Source organism: Priapulus caudatus, unplaced genomic scaffold (assembly GCF_000485595.1).
Source record: "Priapulus caudatus unplaced genomic scaffold, Priapulus_caudatus-5.0.1 Scaffold557, whole genome shotgun sequence".
Taxonomy (NCBI): domain Eukaryota; kingdom Metazoa; phylum Priapulida; class Priapulimorpha; order Priapulimorphida; family Priapulidae; genus Priapulus; species Priapulus caudatus.
The window spans coordinates 10176-15985 of record NW_014577618.1 but is presented as its reverse complement, the minus strand read 5'-3'; the positions used below and the strand labels follow the sequence as shown (position 1 = coordinate 15985).

The following is a 5810-nucleotide window of genomic DNA, read 5'->3' as shown; positions in this document are numbered from 1 at the left end:
TGTATATATATACAAGATTTATTGACGTTCACTTTGTGTAGAAATATAGTTAGGACTCATTACAATGGTACAGCATTCGCCTGCATATCGAGTGTTGCACTATGGATGAACCCTTCAGTAGTTTCACGGCTAACCGCCGCGCCGTGCCGTGCCGCGTGTGCATGGAGACATAGCTTAATTCGCGCCCCCATGCATTATTGCTGATTTCGACCAGATTTTCTGTTCGTTTGATACTATTTGGGGGTATAGCTCAGTGGCAGAGCATTCGACTGCAGATCGAGAGGTCCCTGGTTCAACTCCGGGTGCCCCCTGTGAATTTTTTACCGAGTTTTAATAAAGGTCACATCCGTATACCCATGTGCTATGCGTCATGCTAGAAATGTCCATACCCATGCAGAACGTGGGGGGGGGATGCGTACCACGCTACCCCTGTTCAATGTTTCCGCTAATTATTAGCAGTCAGTGTGCGCAAAAATCTTATGTTGTGCAAATTTTTTTCCCGTGACAAAAGTATGTGCGCACTGAATTGTTGTGCAAATGTAAACTTTTGGTACAACCTATCTCTCATGGCTAATAAAATCGTATAAGACAAGTACTAACTCAGAAACAGTTATCTAAGAGATTATTTTCAATAAGTATAATTATTAAATTACTACATTATTTTAGGTAATTAACCTTTTGTGCGCACATTAATTTCCTTTGTGCGCTGGTTGCAAAACGTGTGTGCACATCTTAGAGGTAACACTGCCCCCGGTCACGTGACTGCGCTGCTTCACTCCCAACTGCATAAATGTTTTCGATGCTACGTTATCGCGTGACGGCCTAACGAACGAACGCCTTTATGAAATGCGACGGTTTTAGCAAACCGAAGCGAAACATAATTGAATAAATATTTATTGCCAAATCGAATGCCGCGCAATTCCCACATCTCGTTCGTCTGCCAGTAACGTGAGAGCAGCGGAGGCGACGCATCGCGCGGAAGAATATTAACCGCGAGAAAAAAACTAGCGCAGCAGCGGAGGGTTATTCTCAGGAAACGTAGTTCCTTATTTAGCAGAATTTCTGCGCATTTAAATTTAATCGAAGTGAGTGCGGGGTTTTCTAAGCTGGTAAAACGAGCCACGCTCTCGTGGAATTGCTTCAATCCGGTTCCGAATTTTCCGTCAAATAATTCCCCCCGTATATATTTAAAATTTATCCCGAAGAAATATATTTCTATAAACCCGACAGCCTTGTAAGCTATTCGGAAGAATAATGCCGCCCTGATTCAGTAGAACTATTCGCACGATGGCGATGCTGTAAACGTGAGAGATATGTCTGACGAGTGTACGTTCGCCAATTGAGCTGGTTAGCGAGCGCGAGCGCGCAGTGAAATGCGCCCGCGAATGCAAAAAAAAACACCTGCATTTTTTATGTGTGCTGTTTGTGAACATGACGTGTATAGGTAAGAGATCTCTAATGCATTTTGTGTGTGCGTTTACTTGCGGGTACGTGCGTATGTGCGTGCGTTCGTGCGTGCGTGCGCGTGTACGTGCGTGCGTGTGTGCGTGTGTGCGAAAAAGGCGGAGGAGAAGAAGAAGGAGGGGGGAGAGAAGGATGAGGGGGAGGAGGGGGAGGAAGAGGTATTACGGAATCTATGCACGCAAGCAGACGCTTACATCGGCACGGCAATCCGATCGATCCGTGACAATTTCAATAACGACACGCACGTATAGCATATCGTCTTCAAACATTCCATAAGCCATCTGAGTACTACAGCACCAACTTTCAATACCCTATCAAGTGCAAGAAATGCCGAGAACAATATATACAGTATAATGTGTATATTGATCTCCGGAGAAATGTAAACACAGCATGGCGATACTGTGTGAAATGTATCGTTTGTGATTTCAAAATGACTTTTATAAACACAAAATGATGTACATATAATAGACAGTAACCAAAATGTGTATATTTACCAGACAGTATATGAAATTATACGCAGGGATTATATGAACAGCTACGACTGTGACGAAGGAATATCGACAGCAAAGTGGAGCTGGAACATTTAGTGCATGACCATCGCTAAGGTAGGTTGGCTTGCGTCAGGTGTAGTCGTCGTGTTATTATACATCCAGGAATCGGTCACATATCGACGGACCGAGTATTAACTTCACCCCTCCCCCTCCCCCCAGGAAAAATGGGTTCGCTACGCTCTTGGTTAATGAGTAACTGATCAAAGACATTGCATGGAATATATAGATCATGTTACGTAACCCTGCAAACAGGTTTTATTTCCACAGAACACACTCGGTATTAGGAGGTTCTATAAAATACTTCTATTAGTTTTACAGTGTCATTTGCATCATTACAACAGATGAAAATGTAATATTCACATGTATATTAAACATACAGATGTTATAACAATATAATATCATTTTATAGCCATTTATAATACATCATCGGTATTGCAATAGTATCGCGGCAATTTTCAATTCAATAGTTTATACTTATAAACCTTATACCTGCGATACTAGGCTTGTCCATTTTCAATGCTGGTCACAATTAAAAGGCTCAATTAAAAATCATATGTATTTATAAGCTGCTAGCATCACATGCACTTGGAGCATTAATTTCAAAAATAAAACAAGGGTAAATAAACGCAAAATGTATTCACTACCAAAGTCCTAATGTTTCTCTACTCTCTTTTGCCTATTATTAGTAGTAACAGTTATTTCCTGTAATTGCTGTTCATATGCCTGAAATGTTGGCAAAAGAGAGTAGAGAAACATTAAGACTAGTAGTAAATACATTGTGTTTATTTACCATCATTTTATTATTGAGACGCTCCGAGTGCGTGTGACTAGTACTACAGTATTGACCAGCGAATAGCAACAAATGTTGTGTACTCGGCTCTTTTGCCTTGCCCCCAAATTCGGCAGATGAATTATTTCCCCCAACGTAAATAGCCGAATCTTCAGATATATAGCACCTCCCAACATTCTTTATAAGTGAAAGCCAGTGATTGTGGCTTGCAAGAACACTGTCAGATATATTATGGGTTTCGAGCAGATTCGGGAAAATGTCTTTTCCCATAAGATCATCTCCATTCTCAGCAATACTTTCCCTTGTGCTGGTGGCATACTTCCAGAGGTGAGCATGGTTGCTCGAAATGATCTTTCCGCATGCGCACAAATTTGGAAAACACTCGCGGAAGGTGTAACGAGTCCACCATTGTTCTTCGGCAATAGTAATCAATATCAATAGTAATAATCAGCAATAGTAATCAATATCAATAGTAATAATCAGCAATAGTAATCAATATCAATAGTAATAATCAGCAATAGTAATCAATAGCAATAGTAATAATCAGCAATATTGTAGGAAAGCGCCGGCTTCACAGATAGTTGCCCATCATTCTATATTAGTTCGCGGCACGGACGCAATCACAATAAATCATTCCATTCCATATAATGGTGATTCCGCCGTGATGGCACCTGCTCGATCTATAGGGACCAGATTTGTTGACGCCAAACTCGCAGGTAGAGAACGACTCGGCTCTGATCCTTTGAATCCTATAGTCCGGTTCTTGTCCCGCTCCGATCGTGCCTTGTTATTCTCACACATAGTCCAGCGATACTTCTCCGTCTATCTTCGACCTTCCACCTTGACCCGGCCGAGCGTCTCCGTGAACTTCCTCGCTAAGGTACGAAATCACTTGTATTCGATCACGTATTCCCTGGGTGTAGGCATCTGTGTAGTTTCGCGGAGTTGTGTTTATTTAGACTGTTAAGACGAATATTCTGTGGTGTAATAGAACCAACGACGAGTAGATTGATGATTCTGAGTTCGTGTTATCTATTGTGTTATCTATCTGTGCTACCTCTCGTGCTATCTATCGTGGAATCTATCGACGCAACCTGATGCTACACATGCTAAACCGTAGAAGCTGGATCGGGAAGTAGAGCCTTCCTTAGAATCTTAATGAATAGCAATAGTAATAATCAGCAATAGTAATAATCAGCATTAGTGCATCAGATTCACATGATAAATCGTTGAAATTCCATTGGATAACGTCGCAGGTACTATGAAACAATATTGCCCGCCTGAGCGGGCACTATTGCTTGCGCGACGCAGTGCGCTTGCGCAGTGCGCAGTGCGCAGTGCGCTTGCGATACTAGGACAATACTTTTATTCCAATGTTTATTCCAATTGAAATGTGTTACGTTTGGGTTTTAATACAAATAGAAATTGTTCGTTTAAGAAACTTTGTCTTATTCACTTCATATTTGCCGAGTAGATTGCAAAATCATGTGATGCACTAAAAACATTATTGCTTGTTGTTGGGGGCACTATGCTCTCATAGTGTTGCTTTGGGAAGGAATAGTGCCCTCGTTACCGCTCGGGCACTATACCTTCCCAAAGCAACACTATGAGAGCATAGTGCCCCCAACAACAGGCATTAATATATAATTATGCGTTATGCGTTCCATGTCGTAAGAATAGTCCATAAATAATTGTTACGACTGGTCGTAAGAATAGCCACGGCGTATAAGTGTGGCCAGTGCTGAATTTTTCCCTTGGCCACACTTATTTTGATTACGTGCGGATAATGCTGAATTTTCTCCCATGAAAACGATTTCACCATGTTCACGATTTGAGGGGGGGGGGCAATCATGGCGGACGGAGGTGGAGCTGGAGTGGTACTCGCCGTAGGGCAAAAATTCAACAATTTTGCTATATTCGCGGATGCCCTGGGCGCATATGAACGTTCCACGTTTAGTAAATTTGTTTTACGTGACAGTAAGTCCATTGAGGCGCATTTTTAGCTTTGGACGCACTTAAAATAAGTGTGGGCAATGGAGCTATGTGCATCTTGGACACACTTATAAGTGCGGCTAACGCGAAATTCTATCAATTTTTGTGTTTGGACGCACTTAAATAAGTGCCAATAACATCGGCCCTTCTATTATGTAGCTACTAAACTATGTAGCTACGCCCATTTGACAAGCTGCAGTAAATGTGACATAAACAATGCACATTATAGCTGACAATGGTGGTTTGCTTTCAACAATTGACTCATTGTAATTATAGGTCAGCTGTCAAATTGTATGTAACCTGTTATATATATGAGTTTATCTTTTGAATTTAATAGAACTGATAAATGTAATAATTCTAATGTAAAGTAAAGTATGTATAGTAATACCTTTCCCTCTACAGTTCTGAGATCCTTGTACTGTCCCAGACGATTCTATATTGAAGAAGATTCAGATGTCTCCATTTATTTTCACGATATTATAAAAGTTTCTGAAGGGGGCACCCGGAGTTGAACCAGGGACCTCTCGATCTGCAGTCGAATGCTCTGCCACTGAGCTATACCCCCAACACATGCTGAACCACCAAGCTCGATTGGTGTTCGAAATGACTGTTCGCGGAAAATAATAACAAGTTTGCTTATATGCTTTATTATTAGCTTAAACTTTATTAGCGTATATACTTTATTATACTTTATTACTAGACATGGTATTATAAGATTTCAATGTGGATGTTGTAAAATAAATTAATGCGAGGGATCAGAAAAGGGGATCAGAGCAACCGAGGGACCAGAGCAACGGGGTTTTTAAGAATCCGTTCGACCATGTGGATGTGCGCAGATATATATAGGGGGCTACTCATTTATTTACCGAAAGAATGCGAGCTCGACTTAATAAAAGTAGTTAAGGGGGCACCCGGAGTTGACCCAGGGACCTCTCGATCTGCAGTCGAATGCTCTGCCACTGAGCTATACCCCCATTGATCACGATGTAAATACCAAACAGGATCGATTGATG

The 5810-nt window shown here is 41.4% G+C and overlaps 3 non-coding genes across 3 annotated transcripts; 1 reads left to right on the top strand and 2 right to left on the bottom strand.

Moving 5' to 3' along the window:
• Positions 1 to 239: 239 nt before the first annotated feature.
• Trnac-gca lies at positions 240 to 311 on the top strand. Its single transcript has one exon. It is a non-coding gene; the product is annotated as a tRNA-Cys (tRNA).
• Positions 312 to 5290: 4979 nt separating this feature from the next.
• Trnac-gca lies at positions 5291 to 5362 on the bottom strand. Its single transcript has one exon. It is a non-coding gene; the product is annotated as a tRNA-Cys (tRNA).
• A 337-nt stretch (positions 5363 to 5699) lies between these two features.
• Trnac-gca lies at positions 5700 to 5771 on the bottom strand. Its single transcript has one exon. It is a non-coding gene; the product is annotated as a tRNA-Cys (tRNA).
• Between the last annotated feature and the right edge of the window lie 39 nt (positions 5772 to 5810).